Genomic DNA, 18,069 nt, shown 5'->3' with positions numbered 1-18,069 from the left:
GACTGTTGTTAGGAGGACTACAGAGGTCAAGGAAGAAAGTCAGAGCAGAGTTCCATGAAGTACCGCTGCTCTGTTTCTGGACAGCACATGGTTAAAAACAGTGCGTGTTCTAGAATCAAATCAGTATCAAGAGAGTGCTTAGCCTTGTCGCCTGCTTATGCTGCTGGAGGAGCTCTATAAGCTTTTGAGTTATCTTACCCCTCACCATTTGCTTCAGATTCAGTGGTTGAAACCCCATCCCGTGAACACAGCCATTTCTGCCTGAAGCCAGTAGGGAGACAGCATCCTGAAAGTCACCATGGAGAGACATTGATTTCCTTATGACTCAGAGGGCCCTGTTCAGTTGCCAGGAAGGCAGTGCCACTGGAGACAACCGAAAGCACCCTCAAATGATAACTTCCAGAGTATATCCTGACACCTATTAAACAACAGGAGCCCTGTTTCTGAATTTACAGTAATGTCAGGCTCTACAGGGAACTGCTATTTCTTTGGACACAGTTTCTTGCCTGTGACGCAGAAGCAGACTCTGTTCCCACCTTGGACACTTAATGGAGGCCAGGCCACAGGAGGGAGATGACAACAGAGTCTGAACTGTCTGTTTCATAGCCTTAGAAGGTCTTGGGTACCACTGCCAAGATGTTGGAACTGCGGGTTATTTTCTTTTTTTTTTTTTTTTTTTTTGGTTTTTCGAGACAGGGTTTCTCTGTGGTTTTGGAGCCTGTCCTGGAACTAGCTCTGGTAGACCAGGCTGGTCTCGAACTCACAGAGATCCACCTGCCTCTGCCTCCCGAGTGCTGGGATTAAAGGCGTGCGCCACCACCGCCCAGCGGTTATTTTCAACTAAACGCTAGTTACAGTAAGAGTCTTTTTCTATGAGCAGAGGCCAAATACTCAACCCATAAACCCATTCAACCTCACCAGGGCAACCTTTAGTTATCAGGTCATTCTTTATCTTAAAAAGAACAAAATCAAAAACACCTTTTTCACTACTGGCTCATACCCTTGAATTTAAGTTAACGATAACCCCATTTTTCTTATTTTATGTATAAAATAATTGATACTTGGAAATTCAAACTATATACATGCTACAAGGGAAAAACATTAATGTACCTCTATGGTATATCTGCCTCTTTCCCACCAGAAGTAAAGTGTTAACAATTGAGACATGGTCTTACAAAATGATTTCTATATGTAAATGGCTATATTTTGGAATTATATTATGACTTTGCAAACAATGAATGTATACATTTTTAAAAATTACATGGAAACAGAATGGAGAGATAAAGAAAAAGGCATTATTTCCGTGACCTGTAAGATTAGAGCATGCCCTGCTATTTGGCAAATCCCCAGGGCCTAGTATAATTGTTTGATAGGAGCTCACTGCTTGCTTTCTGAACAGCTAAAGGAGTGGGGGAATGTTATTGATGATGACAGTTGTTTTCTTAGTTTTTGTAGAAACCAAAAGATGTGTTCTTTATTTGTGTGTGTGTGTGTGGGTGTGGGTGTGCGCGTGCACGCCCGCCCCTTGACACCAGAGACATTTGTGGAGCATGTGCTAAAACTATGATCCCTGTGGGCAGGTCTCCAGGCCAGTACACAAAGAACAACAATAAGTAGGGAAAGTGTTCCACAAGCATCAGAAAAGGAGGCCTGGGGGCATTTCTACAGAGCAGTATATGCTTAGAAGTAGGCAATGGGTGAGAGAGAGTATAAAAGATATTTAATTTATAGCATATACCAATTTCCATGGTCAATTTCAAGCTACCAATAGTTGTGATAGTCGTCTCTTTTCAGCCGATAGAAACCTTCCCCAGTTTGCTGTTGGATCTAAGCATACCCGCCAAACCTTTGGAAACCCTCTTGGTGTTCCAGTCACCCTGACTTCCCAGCAAGGTGTTCTTTGAGAGGCTTAAGCAAATGAAGGTCTGGAGAGTCAGAGAGTGGCTTTTAGACCTAAGTGCACCGAACACTGCTATCCCGCTGAGTGTGCTCCACATCTGTCTTTGATCTCAAGAACTCATTCCCTTCCCACAGTCCTCTCTGCCTCTTGTGTTATATAAGGTGCTACAATATGTCCAGTCCAGCTGTATCCACTGAGTCAGAAGGTGAGAAGAAGCAAGGAAACAAATGGAGGCTGTGTATTGCTAACTAAGGCTCCATTCTTACCCACTTTACCTCCCCTGCCCGAGGTTTCTATGTGGTAGATGTCGAGTTTACGGCAGAACGTGGGGCCGGGAGTCAGGAGATGAGTCAGACTGGATCCTCCGTGGTACTGGACTCATGAGGATTTTCTTTGGAGTCAGGAAACAGAGTGCAGCAGCCATGTCATGGAAGGTATCACTTCCAGATGCTGGTTTTCCAGAAAGTCAAGAAAAATATCAGTCTAGAAGTGAGACTTCATGATCAGAGTATTATTTTCAGCATGGCTATTTGACTTTGGATTTCAGGGTTTATCAGAAATAATGAACTAGCCCCCTCCCCAACACACGCCCCAAGAAAATCATGTCTACCGCTTTGAGACTCTGAAATATATTTTCCTAAAGGGAAATTTCAAGTTACAATAGCCTCATTTATCAGACCCAGACTTGTAAAACATTGTGAGGTCCTGCTTTTGCATGGAAAATAAACACGAGAACCAGTTTGTTGGGAGAGAGTCCTTGGAGAATTCAATAGTGCCTTTGATGCTAAAAATAAAAGAAGGGTGGGGAATTGTGGGGACAAAATTTAACTCAGCCCGGATAAAAGAAAACAGCATTTTCATTCTTGGAACATATCAATGTGCATTTGTTTTATTCTTTCTGTGGGACATTTCCAAACAGGGCCAGCTGCATAGACACACTAGCGGGAGAGTCTTCCGGCACAGGCTGTGTATAGACAAGAGCTGTATACACCAGTGGTTTAAAGCCTCTTTACGAAATAAGCATTTTACTTCTATGTGCATATGTGTGAGCATGGACATGCTGGTATCAATCTGTGTGAGCATGTATGTGCAGTGTCAGAGGAGAGCATCTCACTCCCCGGGGAAGGGGGGCGGAGTCACTGGTAGTTCTGAGCTGACAAGGAGGAGAGCCCTCTGCCAGAGTAACAAGTGCTATTATTAGTCAGGGACACAGCCCTGGCACCAGGGACCCGGCGTTCTGCAGTTGTCATCTTGAAACTCTTCACGTAATTTTTTAAGAAGCTGGAGTGAGGATATGTGGGTACGTGTGGGTTCCTGCATATTGAGGGGCATGTGTGTGTGTGTGAGCTGATTTCCCCCCACCTTCTCCATCTGACCTTTCCTGTGGCTTACTGCGGCCTTCTCGGCTCTGCCAGAGCAAAATTTAGGAAAGGTGATAGGGTTGATATGTGTCACGTTATCTGGGATCTGGGCATAATGATTATCCCACTGTGTGCTCAGAATACCGCATTGCACTAGGAAGACGGCTGCATGTTATGGTTCGTATGATGAACTTCATGTGTTGGAAGATACCAACCTCAGAAAACACCAATTTCAGAAAGCTCCCTGGCATTCTTGGTCATTTTTGTCAGTTACTACCAATCGTTAGGCAGGCATAACATTAATCTACTTTAAGCTTTTGTCTGAGAAAGTCCGATTGCAGACTTAAGAAAGAAAGAGGGAGAAATGATGTCCACATACCGATGTAACCAAGGAATTTTTAAAAAGGACAGTGGTGAACTCAAAGAGAAGTGTGATTCATTCTGGGGAACTTCAGAGAGGGTAGAGCGTTACCCTTGGTGGGGAAAAACAATTGGTTCTTTATCACGTATGGGGGCAGGTGATAGCTCAGGAAGAAAAGGAACTAAGAGCAAGAGATGACAGGAAAATCAGTAATGACTGCTGGGAGGACTTGCCAGCGGTGTGCGCTGTTTGTCTTCAGACTAAAAAGAGGCAAAGAAAAGGGAGGAAAGGGGAGGGAGGGGGATGGAGGGGGGAAGGAAGGAGAAAGGATCCATAAGGATCCAAAAGGATCTATACTGGTGTGAATTGTGAGAAATATTTTTATAAAAGAAGGTTATAAAATGCTAAAGCCTTCCAAAACATCTGTGGGTCTTTGGGATAAAACCCCAAGTTCTTCTCTGGCCAAGTGTGTATTTGTTTTCTCTTCCCCCCCCCCGCCCCTCCGTCTGCCCTCTAGCATCTCACTAGCCTTTGTTCCTTGAAAAACGGGCACTTTCCATTCTGCACGTCCTTGGTAGAGTAAAAATCGATAATGAAACTGCAGATTTCCTATATCCCATTCTAGGCCTTCCTGAGCCTATGCAAAGCCTGTCATGATCCGCTCTGTGAAACCATGCTGCTCTCTCCACAGCCACCTGTGTCTCCACAAATAGAGCCCCCCTCGGCGGTGCTAAACCGCGAATGCCATTATGACAAAATGAGTTAGTCTTCAAGTCCATCTTGTTTATAACTCTGCGGGGCAGATGCCCAGCGCAGGGAACACTGAGCTAGCTGGTCGCGGCGCCATCAGAGCCGCTTCTCCTCCGAGCTTCTGCCCTTTGACTCTGTTCCCAAAAGCCACTCTCCTGCCCCAGCCCATGGCCCCTCTCTTATGTTTCTGATGCAGACCCGGTGGATTGAGTCCATCTTACATTGCCAAATCTCTGCCTCCCTGTGGTTTTAATAACAGCTCTGCGCCTTTGAAAGGTATTTTGATTTTGAAGTCAGTCTTTTCAAAGCTTAAAATTTCAACTTCTTATTTGCAAAGCTTAAAGTCCCTTTGTTTTTCACAAGCAATGAGTCTAATATTATACCATGTGTATAAATAAACTCAGCATAGACGATACTTAGGAAAGACACAAATATATAGACACAAAATAAACTTCTGAAGTATATGTCTCAATAATTTCTAAGTGCTGACCTAATGTCATTATAAACAATTAATTGCATAACTGAACACTTAATTACATCAATATTCCTAAGATTTATTAACAATCAGCTCAGAAAATTAAATCCAATGACAAGAGTTCTTTTTTTTTCTGCGTGAGCATAGACAATAATGCTTCATTGTGCTGTTTTCATACATATATATCATTATGCTTTGATTGTGTTCATCCCCACTACCCGCCCCCAAAGTCATCTTCCCCCGAACAGCCCACCTTTTCTGTCTTTCTGGTGACAAACATTTATACAACAGGCTAACTTAAAGTCTTCAGAGTCCCGCTGGCTGCCATTGCTATCATACAGGATAGATTTGTGAGCCATCCCAAACCCCTCCTCCTCATGAGACAGGAGCCAGCAAAGGCCTTCCATCCCTCCATGGCACTTCTGAGAGACTGTGTACAAAGGCCGAGAGGGGCAGATCCTGTGGACACTTCTCGCTCTGCCTTGACCCAGACAATCCTGTCGTGACTCATGCCCTGCCTGTCTTCCTGAGTTCACTTCAAAGAGCGGTTCCCTTTATTTATGGCTAGAAACCAAATATGAGTGAGTACATCCCATGTTCCTCTTTTTGGGTCTGGCTTACCTCACTCAGGATAGTGTTTTCAATTTCCGTCCATTTGTATGCAAAATTCAAGAAGTCATTGTTTTTTACTGCTGAGTAGTACTCTAATATGTATATATTCCATACTTTCTTCATCCATTCTTCCACTGAAGGACATCTAGGTTGTTTCCAGGTTCTGGCAATTACAAACAATGCTGCTATGAACATAGTTGAGCATATACTTTTGTTGTATGTTTTGCATGTAATGGCTTTGTGGGAGCCCAGGTAGTTTGGATGCTCACCTTAATAGACCTGGATGGAGGTGGGTGGTCCTTGGACCTCCCACAGGGCAGAGAAACCTGCTTGCTCTTTGGGCTGAGGAGGAAGGAAGACTTGATTGGGGGAGGGGGAGGGAACGGGAGGTGGTGGCGGGGAAGAGGCAGAAATCTTTAATAATTAAATTAATTAATTAATAAAAAAAATCAGCAAGGAAAAAAAAAAAAATAAAAATAATAGTAGAAAAAAAAAAAAAAAAAAAAACAAAGAGCGGTTCCCATGGGATCCCCAGGCATCTGGGCTCACGACAAGCCTTTGTGTTCATTAGTCCCTAGAAAGAGCCCTGACTCCCATCCATGGCTTAGGGAAAGGTGTTTCAGAAAGAGGAGATGATAATCCATGAAGACTTGGACGACCTTGACTGCTAGCTTGATCAGCTGAGAATCACCTAGAAGGTGAGGAAAGCACACGCTTGAGTGTGAGCATTAGGGTGCTAGAGACGGTGTCAGTTGTGTGGGCAAGATCTGCCCTGAACATGGTGGCGCCATCCCATAGGCTGGGGGGGGGGGGGCAAAAAAAATAGAAGTCAAGAAAGAGAAAATTCAACACTGCACTGCAATGTCTCTGTCTTTATTTCGCCCTCCCCTCCCTTGCTCTATACCTCCCTCCTCCCCTTTCCTTCCCTCCTCCCTACCCTCCTTGTCCTACCCCCTGGCCTCTGTGTGGTGAGAAACCCTGCTCTTCCAGGCCCTCCCTGCTGTAATGGACTGAACCCATAATCAAAATAAAATCTTTCCTCTCTTAGGTTGCTTTGTTTACATATTTTGTTACAGGGAACAAATCCCAACTAGCATCCAGAGTAAACAAACGATAAATTTCCCCTAACTCACAAGCACAAGCACATCACTGCTCTCCCGGGTTAAGTACAAGTGAAACTCAAAAAAAAAAAAAAAAAAAAAAAGCATGTGTTTCTTGAACTCTAAGTGTGGAAACCCGAGCTGTACAGCTGGTGTCTAGTTTCCCAGACATCTCGGCTGAGTCACGAATCAGCGCCCTATGCCGAAGGAGCAATGTCTGTTGTCGATCCCACTCAGTGCTTCTTCTTGTGTGACTCTCAATAGCCTTCAAACTCCAAGCTTCTCTGCTCACACTGTGATTTTTTTTTTTATTTCCCAGTCACAATAGATCTCCATCGTTGCTAAGGGAGTCTAGCCTTCTTACTCCTCCGTAAGTCATCTGTGGTTGTCACCAGAGGGGAAGGCAAAGGTGCTACCGTAGCATTTGCAGATGGTGAAGAGGGAAGAAAAAGTGGTTCCAGATTGTACCCTAGAGTCTAGCACAGTCTCCAAACCCGTTGCACAGAGTGTAATTTGGAGCCTAGCTGGAAGGGCGTGAAACTCTTCTTTGTAAGGAGAGACGGCAGTGTGCTGGGAGGGAGGTGGAGATTCACCAGAGGTCAGGCAAGGATGAAAAAGCTAACCGACAAGGACAAAGAAAAAGACAATCAAGATCCGAGACTTGAGAGAAGAAACTTACATATTGGTGATATTTACTAAGAAACTGATGTAGGGGCACAGCACAGCTCAATTAATAGTGTTTGCCAGTGAGTGTTATGTCCTGGGTTCAATCCCCAGTACCACAAAAACTGAGTGGGGTAGCATATACCTAGAACCTCATCTCTCAAGAGGAGAGGGAGGAGCCATCCCTGATTGCATAGTGAGTTGGAGGTGAGCTTGAGCTACGTGAGACCTGTGTCTACAGAAGAAAGCACCTTTCTCTAATTTTCCTTGATTCTCTAGTTAAAACTCTTTAGTGGGAACAATATTTAAGGGTTTTGCAAACACCTCACTTCAGGGGAAAGGACAAAAGAGAACACATAGGATGAAGCAGGTTGTTGAGGCTTTCTTTCCAAGCCAACAACAAAAACTAAGTGCTTAGGTACCAAATGCAATCCAGTTTTGGTTTGAGAGCACAGGAAAGCCTTCCCTGCCTGCACGCGTCCCACTGTCTATCCTTATGGACCATCGCGGGAGCTCTCCCGGTACACTATCGCATGACATACAATGGCAACGTCGTGCCTTTGAGCTTTTGCTCCTGTGAGCTGCTTTTGCAGCCACGGAACAGCCACGGGAGTCACTGTGAGAAGTCAGCGACCCTTTGTGTTACAGAGAGGGGGGAAGGTAACCTCCAACACTGTCACTCCTATCTCAGGTCTTTGCTGTTTCTCCAAGTATACACAAGGTTATCACTTAGCTCTCAAACCACTGATGCCCACTGGTGCCCACTGATGCCCACTGGCACCCACTGACTCCCACTGACACATGAGAAATGTCCACACTGTAGCTGCTAGCAGGGGTTTCTTTCATCTGTAATCTCCCACATATAGTCTTTCCTTCTTTCAATACGACTGCAAATATCTATCTCTTAAGACACATGAGACTGTCCTTGTGGTTAATCTATATGTCAGCATAGATGAATCCGGAAACCTAGACTTTTAGTTGACCATTATTCTGGATGTTTGTCTGGTACTGGGAGGGTGAGGGGTAAAATTAAACTTTAAGTCAATGAACTTGGAGTAAAGCAGCTTATCCTTTATAGCATTGATAGACTTTGTTTTACCAGTTGGAGGCCTTAAGATAACAAGGCCCAATGGGCTTTCCAAGCATTCTGTTAAGCAGACGGCTTTCGAACTAAAGGGTGATTCCTTTCCTAGATTTCCCCTGCAGAATCTCTGTTTCTCTCTGCCTCCCCCTTTCTGTCATTCATTTTGTTTCTTTGGAGAACCTTGGAAACTTTGGATGTTACCTTTCCAAGCAATAAACTGTGAGAGTTCACACTGTAACAGGCCCCCAGACCTTAGCACACCTGACACCATGATGGACGTACAACTCAGTCTTTGAAAATCCAGCACACGGACAGCAAAACCTGTCAAAACAAGAACCTTATCCATGAAAGTCCATGGTTCTGGGAAAGCCCCTAAGTGTACTAACCTCGCTTCTTGGCCTCTGATTCTGTTTACCTGTTCCTGCTAACTGCAATATGTCAACCCGGGATGTGGTTTTTGTATTTCACCTTAGAAAGGCTCAGTACAGTCCCTGGCTTTCTAATAAAGACTTTCTGTTGACTTGAACCTGTGCACAAGAAATTTCCTCTGGTGGGTACCTGATAACATTAGCCACTGACAGTACTGACAGGTTCTCTTTGTGAGTCTGTGTTTCCTTCCTCTGACCCAAATGGCTCTCTGGAATAACACCCGAACTGTGAACTGAAGTAGTCAAAAAAGCCTCATGCTTTTGGAGTTTGGGACTTGGTACAAGGAAAATCACACAATTAACTTCTTGCCTAACGTCTTAAGCTCTGAGAGACTCCAGCAGCAGTTGCTTGTGTAGATACAGTTAGAGAATGATACATAGAGCTCGGAAAATGAGTGTAGGGTGGGAAGGGAGTCTTCAGTGACTCGGTTTCAGTTCTTCCAGAAGCTTAGGCAGCTTCAGTACCTTAGTTCCCATGCCATACTGTAACATGAGGGGCCGGGCACCAGACAGGAAGTAGAGGTGGGGCGATGAGAACATGAGAATTCTAGGAAAGAGGAATCCCATTACTCCCAGTCCTATCCAGATCACAGAAGAAGCAGAATGTGACCTGCGCCGCTGAAAAAGGTACTGAGCCATGTGGCTAACATAGATAAGAATAATGGGTTAATATAAGCTACAAGAGATAATAAGTAGCCTGAGCTAATGGGCCAATCAGTTTTATAACTTATGGAGATCTCTGTGTGATTTTCTCTGGGACTAAATAGCTGGGGGACCGGGCGGGACAGAAGCCCCAATGGGCCCAGCCTTCATGTTACACCACACCTTCATCCTCACTACTGATAATCCAATGCAGTGATTCATGCTGCGTTTTTGTTATTGGCAACTGAAGGAGTGTTCTAACATAGGAGGGACATTGTGACCTCTAGAAACCTAGCACTCAGTGCTGATCTCAAGGAAACCAGAGCTAGTCTGTCCCAGCTAGGTTTCTCTTCTGACTCAGGGTTTGGTACACCAGCCTGAAGTCACTCCCAAGGTAGTTTTTGTGGTAGCCTATGACTCTAGAGTCAGGTTATTATCCACGATCAAGGAAAGACTTGGTTTTGTTCAGCTCTCCTAGTAAAAATCTCACAACTTAAACATCACCAATCACACAGACTCCAAAGTCGACGTGGCTAACGTTGTGGAGGGGTTGTATTGGAAAAGTCTAGAAAGATCAAAAAGAAACACAAAATCAAAAGATGCTCACATTCTGATTATATTCCCCACTGCTTCTTACAGTCCCCAAAAAATTGTCCATAGTTTGGGGAAGATTTGAGGGAACTTCTAGAATTTTCTTCTGAGTTTCTGCTTCAGTCAGTCTAAAGGTATGTTTTCTTCTCTCAGTCTGTTTGGGCTTCAGCAAGAACTCTGCAATCGACTGAGTGGCCTACGTGACAAATATTTACTTCTTACAGCTCTGGAGTTGGCAAGTTCGGGGTGAGCAAGCTAGCAGGTACAGCATCTGTGGGGACCTACTGGCCTGTGCGCCACCATTCTTGCATGGTTTCTCTGTGTAATGAAGAGCACAAAGAGTTGCCTTGTATAGGGCGCTAACCCTGTTTCTGGGGGCTCCACCCTCATCTGATTTCTTCCCACAGCCCCTAGCGCCATTGCATGCAGGGTCAGGAGGTTCAATCTGTTAAGGCCTCTGTTTTCTTTTCTCTCCAGGGAACTTTAGACACTTCGAGAAACATAAACTTCTTACTCTGCTTTGTATTTCAGCTTTTATTCTCTCTCCATCCCAACTAAAATGCTATTTTATGGACAAAAATCAAACCACCAAGCCCCCTTAAAATCAAATGCAGTTTTCTGACCTCGGCTCTCAGAGCACTGTGTGATCTGGGCTTTTTCTGCCTCCCTAGCACCAAGCAACATCACTCTTTCTCTCGCTCGTACTCCCCTAGTCACCCTCACTCCTGTCAGCAGCTGAGAAGTACCTGGTGAAAAACAATAAAAAAGAGAAAAAGAAAAGAGAGGAGGGGAGGGGAGGGGAGGGGAGGAGAGAGGAGAGGACAGGGGAGGAGAGAGGAGAGGACAGGGGAAGGGAGGGGAAAGAAGGGGAGGGGAGGAGAAAGGAGGGGAGACTTATAAATCAGCAGTGTGTGCTACCAGTGAAACCCCCACTGGGGCTGGGGTCTGTGGGAAGTGCAGCCATGCCTGTCAATGAGGAAAGTTCTATCCGGGGACAGGGACCCAAATGATAGCAGTTCAACACCTGTTGGTCTACTGTCAAATTATGAGAAAAAGAAGCGGGCAACTGCCTTACTCCCCGGCTGTGAGAGCCTGAGACAGCCATGACCACTCAAGTGTGATGTTGGGGCAAGCTCCAAACTCGGGGCAGTAAACAGAGTGTCATGGTTAATCACAGAAGGTTGTTGTTAATACCACTGGGTGTAGAACCTGGCTTCCTCGCTTGCTTCTCAGGCAGCTCACTGAGTCTTTCCGAGCCTCAATTCTCCACACTGTAAATGGTAGCAATGATTTGATGCTGACATTTAAATTAGAAAATGCCTGTAAAGCCGTCTCTTAGAACAAGCATGCAAACACAGAGAAATTCAGCTTCTCGGCTTTAGGTTTGCTTCCTTACCCTTCCTGGGTGCAGAATTGAAAAGATCAGTTAATCAGGAAAGAGTCGGCCACACAGCCGGCTTCCAGGTGACAGTGATCTCCTTAGACTTTGCAGGAAGCCTTGAGGCACCTGCTGTCGTGCTCGGTCAGGGATGGCAGCGTTCAGCAGAAACACCTGTCGTGATGTGTGTCCCTGTGCCCCACACAAGTCTTCTCAGGCAGAAATCTGGGGCCAAGGACAGGCATGGACGTTTAAAAGAGTCTCCCTCGATGATTCACAGGCGCTGACAACACAGAACTTCCTCTCAGAACAAAACATTGACTGAAGAAGCAAAAAATAAAAACCTAGAGTCCTGTCCCCTGATGCGACAGTTTCCCTTGGACTTTGCATTCTTCAGAGGGTAGGGGGCTTTCTCGGGAGCACAAGCAACGTGTTAGAATCCTTTTGAAATGAAACGCAGTAGAACAAAGGTCAAGAGTTGTTGGAATGTTATGTCTAAGCCCTGGAGAGCTGTTCTTTGGCATGTAAACTGAATATTCCATATCGCTGTGATTATTCTAGGCAGAGATGTCTCCTGTCAATCAGGCATGAGGCGGGGCTTACTGCTCACATCCTATACCAATTGCCCCAACACCACTCTTTGTCATCCCCCCCTCTACCCCTATAATGGCTCCCTTTTGGATTCTATATGGTTATTAATCCATCGGAAAAATGATAGTGACCAGCCATTTCCCTTTTTATGTTTTGTTATCTTTGTTGTTTTATCTATTATTTGTTCTTGCTGTCAGTGATCCTTTACTCTCTGAGTCTGGCCTTTCTCTGTCCTGTCTGCGCTCCATGAAGGGTTCACCTCCTTGCATGCTGCTCTCCGCTGAAGGTGAGGATTGAAAGTCTTCTTATGAAACCAAGTCTCAACGAGTACAATTTCAATTCAGCTTTCCTTTCCAGGTGTCTTTCTCCTGCTACTTTCAAAGTCCCATTCTTTTTTATTTGTTTTGTTTTGTTTGGTTTTTATTGATTTTTATTGAGCTTTACATTTCTCTCTGCTCCCCTCCCTGCCTCTCCCTTCCCCCCTTCAATCCTCCCCCAAGGTCCCCATGCTCCCAATTTACTCAGGAGATCTTGTTTTTTTCTACTTTCTACTTCCCATGTAGATTAGATCTATGTAAGTCTCTCTTAGTGTCCTCATTGTTGTCTAAGTTCTCTGGGATTGTGATTTGTAGGCTGGTTTGCTTTGCTTTATGTTTAAAAACCACCTATGAGTGAATACATGTGATAATTATCTTTAGGTGTCTTGGTTACCTCACTCAAAATAATGTTTTCTAGCTCCATCCATTTTCCTGCAAAATTCAAGCTGTCGTTACTTTTTTCTGCTGTGTAGTACTCCATTTTGTAAATGTACCATATTTTCCTTATCCATTTTTCGGTTGAGGGACATTTAGGTTGTTTCCAGGTTCTGGCTTAACAAACAATGCTGCTATGAACATAGTTGAGCACATGTCCTTGTGGCACAATTGAGCATCCTTTGGATATATACCCAAAAGTGGTATTACTGAGTCTTGAGGAAGGTTGTTTCCTAATTTTCTGAGAAATCGCCATACTGGTATCCAAAGGGGCAATACCAGCTTTCACTCCTACCAGCAATGCAGAAGCGTTCCCTTTTCCCCAAAACCTCTCCAGCATAAGTTGTCATCAGTGTTTTTGATCTTGGCCATTCTTACAAGTGTAAGATGGAATTTCAGAATTGTTTTGATTTGCATTTCTCTGATGACTAAGGATGTTGACTATTTCTCAACCATTTTAGAATCCTCATTTGAGAGTTCTCTGTTTAGGTTTGTACTCCTTTTTTTTTATTGGATTATGTGTTCTTTTGATGACCAATTTCTTGAGTTCGTTGTATATTTTGGAGATCAGCCCTCTGTCTGATGTGGGGTTGGTGACGATCGTTTCCCATTCTGTAGGCTGTCATTTTGTCTTGTTGACCATGTCCTTTGCTTTACAGAAGCTTTTCAGTTTCAGGAGGTCCCATTGATTGTTTCTCTCAGTGTCTGTCAAAGCCCCATTCTTTAGCTAGAGTTCTTACAGTCAGCAGTTGCTCTGCTTCCTGAAGGATTTTAGCATGGCTTATCCCTAATGGCCTCTAAAATATTTCTTAGCTCGCATGACACCTTAAAAACTTTTAGATTATTTTTTATACCATTACACTTATTTAATGTATGTGTGTGTGTGTTAGTCAGGGTTCTCTAGAGGAAACAAATGATAGGGTGAATATATGTGGCTTACAGGCTCTGGTCCAACTACAGCCAGTACAACAATGACTCTCTACCAGTGGAAAGTCCAAGACTCCAGTCCTTGTTTAGTCCAGGAGGCTGGATGCCCCCAGATGGCCATCAGTATACACTGGACTCCCAAAGAAGGAGGCTTGAATTCTACATAGGGATGAACTTGCCAGTGGGAGTGAAGGCAAGGTGGCAAAGTGGGAGCAAGAGCCCCCTTCTACCATGTCCTTTATAGAGCTGCCACCAGAAGGTGTGACCCAGATTTAAGGTGGATCTGCCCACCTTAAAAGGTCAACGTTAAAGGTGGGTCTTTCCACTTGAAATAATTTAGTTACGAAAAATCCCTCACAGGTGTATCCAGCTTACTGGGGTTGGTTCCCTTTCATAGTACTGGGATCCAGGTATTGAACTTAGGCCATCAGACTTGGGGACAGGCACCTTTACCCACTGCGCCATCTCACCAGCCCAACTTTCAGTTCTTAAGTTTATTTTCTCCCCAAGATCTTAAGAAGCTGGTAACGTTTTTGTTCTCCCTGTAAGACTCCAGGCAAAACCTGGCACATTGCATGTATTTACTGAAGGTTTATTCTTCCGATTTGATTTTGTAACAAGTCATAATTTGTTCCATGGTTTCTCAAGGCTAAAGCCATCTCTTTGTAATGACGCTTTTAGATGTGGGCTTTTTAGAAAGCTTTGTTTTTATCATGTATGGCTTTAGGGAACCGGATTTGGGGAAAATATTTTTGATATAAAATTGAAATGCATTTGTCTTTTATTATGTTAAGATAAATAAATGAAGTTTTCTCAGAGTTCCAGCTTAAGCTTTATTGCATTGTGGTCAGATGGATACAGTGTGATTTCTTTTGTGTCCCAGGGTGTGGTCTATTTTAGAAAAGCTTCCGTGGGCTACTGAGTAGAATGTGTAGTTTTTGATGTTTGGATGGAGCATTCTGTATGTATTAGTTAAGTCCATTTGATGTATGTATGGTGTAGTTAATTCTGATGTTTCTCTTTTTGTTTTTGTTTTTGTTTTGATCCAGATGACCTGTCTTTTAGAGAGAGTGGGGTATCGAAATCTCATGATATATTTTTCTAACCTGGGAGTCCATTTATTGATGGGAAAGAATTAGTCAAAGGGTGGACTGGCTGGGGTAGCGTAGGGCATCAGTTTGTTCAGCCTTCGAGAAATCCAACTTGAACCCAAGGCTTCATCTGCTTCAAAGCCAAAGTCTTCCTCAACCTTAATCATGTCTTGGCCCCAGCCCTCACTCCCACCTGCACTGGGGTCAACGAAGCACCCCCCCCCCATGGAGCCCGCTGCCTCTTCTGCCCAATGGTCCCCTTGCCAGGGGCTGGGCTGCTGGAGTCTAGGGGTACAGGTGTCCTTTGGGATGGGTAAAGCCCCTCTTTCTCTAGAGGCTCAGTCTCAATGTTGTCTGGGATGGGGACATTGTGCTTTGGTTGTCATCCGCCAACATGATGGTGAACTAGCCTGGTAGTCATCCCTGTAGGCGTCCGGCACCCTCACGAGGAACCTGCGCTCCTGCTGGAGTCTCCGAGTTATCCTTTGTACCTGACGGAACCTGTTCACGACTCACTCACTCACCCCTCTCTCTGTTCCAGCTCCTTTTCTCCAGTCCGGAGACAGACACCTCTGACATCACCTGCTATTGATGAATTGTTGTTAATCTGTAATTCCAGTACTAGAGATTTTACGGAACTGGGCACCCCTGAGTTCAATGATATATGTTGAACTGTACCTTTTTTTTTTTATCTCTTCTGATTGGCTTTAGCTTGATGTCTATTTTCTTCAGATCCTAGGATAGCGATGCCTGCTTGCTTCTGGATCCCATTTGATTAGAGTGCTTTTGTTCCTCCTTTTTCTCTAAGGCAGTGCTTATCTTTAAAGCTGAGGTGCACTTCTTGTAGGCAGTAGATAGATGGGTTTTGTTTCTTGTGCCATCCAGTCAATCTGTCTTTTGACTGGAGAACTCAGGCCATTTATATTCCAACTTATGGAAATATAAATTATTATTGAAATTTGTGTGTTAGTTGTGGCCATTTTTTGTTGATTTTGGTGGTGGTGTTTGTTTATATTTATAATTATGGTTTCCTGTCTCTTTCCACAGTCTCTCTGCAGTGCTCATTCTTCTCTTTAACCCTAACTATTGTTTCCTCCTTAGGTTTGATTTGTTGGATATAATAATTTTAGGCTTCTTACGTAGTGAAATTTTTGTCTTTCACCTTCAATTATGGTAGATAGTTTTCTGGATATATTATTTTACATTGACTGTCATGGTGTTTTTGGATTTGGAATGCTGTGCACCAATGTTTTCTGGCTTTCAAAGTTTCCATTGAGAAGCCAACTGTTATTCTAATACATTTCCCTTACATGTTACTTGTGTTTTTCTCTTGCAGCTTTCACAATTATATTTACATGTAGCATTGCTTACTAGTAAAGCAAAGAACTGGAGAGCTAACTCAGCAGTCAAGGACACATATTGCTCTTCTAGAACACCCAAGTTCAATTTTCAGCGCCCACATCACTCGTCACTCCAGCTCTAAGGGACCTGATACCTGTGGGCCCTGGCATAAACTCACACAGACACACATAATCATGGCTAAAATTAAAATAACTATTTTCAAGTAAAATTAAATATTTAATTTTTTAAAAGTGCTGGCTATAACTTCAGGATACAAAATGTAAAACTGTTTTGACAGTGAATATGACTATGTAAATTGTCTAGCATTATCAATATGATACAGGTAATTTTATTTTTTCCTTTTTTTTATTAAGAATTTTTTAGTATTATCTTTTCTCATTTTACATAGTTATCCCCATTCCCACTCCTTCCTCTCCTCCTACCTCACCCTTCCTCCCATCCCCATCCACTCCTCAGAAAGGGTAAGGCTTCCCTGAGGAGTCAACAAAGCCCACTGAATGTGAGGGAGTATTGTGGGGCTTGGTCAGTCTGTGGGGCCACTGGCAGTGGGAGCAGGACTTATCCCTAGTGCTTGAACTGGCATCTTGGAGCACATTCTCTTTGAAGGGATACCTTGCTCAGCCTAGATATAGATGGGAGGGCCTTGGTCTTGCCTTGAAGTGAAATATCAGATACGGGTAATTTTATAAAGAACTGTGGCTAAGACAGTTTTGTTCTGGCTTGAACTACAGAGCAACAGTACAAAAACAGAGCGGGATGGAGAAAAAGATGCTTACGTGGATGTTCATTTCATCTATGTCATTTTAATTAGGGAGAACACATTAGAAATTTCAACAAATGTTTCTGGATTAATTCAATGTGTATTTGGGGAGAAAAGTGAACCTTGCCCCTTATCTCACACTAGAAACCAAAATTAATTAAGCATAGATTATAAATACAAAAGTAAAAAAATAAGACTTTAAGAAGAATGTATTCTATAAGAACTCCCAGGAGTCATATATTTATATGTTTAGGATATGAAAAGGTCTGAACAGTGTAACAAAATCACTAATTATAGAACAAAAGTGGCATATTAAATTTATTCAAAATTCAGAACGTTTCTTAACCAGTGGGTGTCACTAAGAAAGTGAAAAGAGGCCAACAAGATGGCCTAGCATATGAAGGTGCTTGCTTACAAAATTGGTAACCTGGGTTCAGTCCCCAGAACCCACATGACAGAAGGAGAGAACTGCCTCATCCAGGTTGTCCTTTGATCTCCACACTTGTACTGTGGCACTTGTATAGCCCTAAATGAATAGATGATAGAGTAAATGAAGGAATGAATGAATGATTATTAAGACTAAAGAGTGAAAAGGCGTGTCACAGCACAGTCTCTGACAGCACTCTTACGTTTAGAATGTGTGGAGAGCTCCTACATCATGAAAGGACCGAGCTCAGCTCGGGTAGCCTGCAGGAGGATTGACTTACTAGCTTACTCATTTTTCTCACTTTTCCTACTCGTTGGGTCCATGAACATCATCGCCAGGACCCCTATCTTCGCCCGTAATGACCACAACAGAAGATGAGCAGCAGGGAAAACAGTCGACGTTGGGGAGCAGCTGTCGCCCTCCTGGGCTGCTCCCGGCAATTTAGCTGTGCACCCACTGTGGGGAAATGATATTACACAGCCTTCCTCCTCCTTAGCAAACACAAAAGAGAAATCGCTATAGTCGTTAACCAAAAGACGTGTGCCAAAATGTTTGCAGCAGATGTATTAATTAAAGGCAAAACATTGGAAAATACCAGCGATAAAATGGATAAACAAGCTATGGTCTTTTCATACAATAAAACACCCAGTACCATTTTAAAAGAGAATGAGCTGCCGTTATACCAAAGAATGTGGATGAATTCCACGGCTATAAAGTGGGTGTGCGTGCATGCGTGCGTGTGTGTGCGTGCGCGTGCATATGTGAGTGTGCATGTGTGTGTGCATCTCTCATTAGAAAAGAACAGGCTTCTAAG

The 18,069-nt window shown here is 43.7% G+C and overlaps 1 pseudogene; it reads right to left on the bottom strand.

The window, feature by feature from the left end:
- Positions 1 to 14,750: 14,750 nt before the first annotated feature.
- On the bottom strand, positions 14,751 to 17,584 carry LOC130885228 (TCF3 fusion partner homolog; annotated as a pseudogene).
- Positions 17,585 to 18,069: the final 485 nt, after the last annotated feature.

Source organism: Chionomys nivalis, chromosome 12 (assembly GCF_950005125.1).
Source record: "Chionomys nivalis chromosome 12, mChiNiv1.1, whole genome shotgun sequence".
In the NCBI taxonomy this organism is placed as follows: Eukaryota; Metazoa; Chordata; class Mammalia; order Rodentia; family Cricetidae; genus Chionomys; species Chionomys nivalis.
Note: the sequence above shows the minus strand (reverse complement) of the source record. Positions and strands in the feature narration are given on the sequence as shown.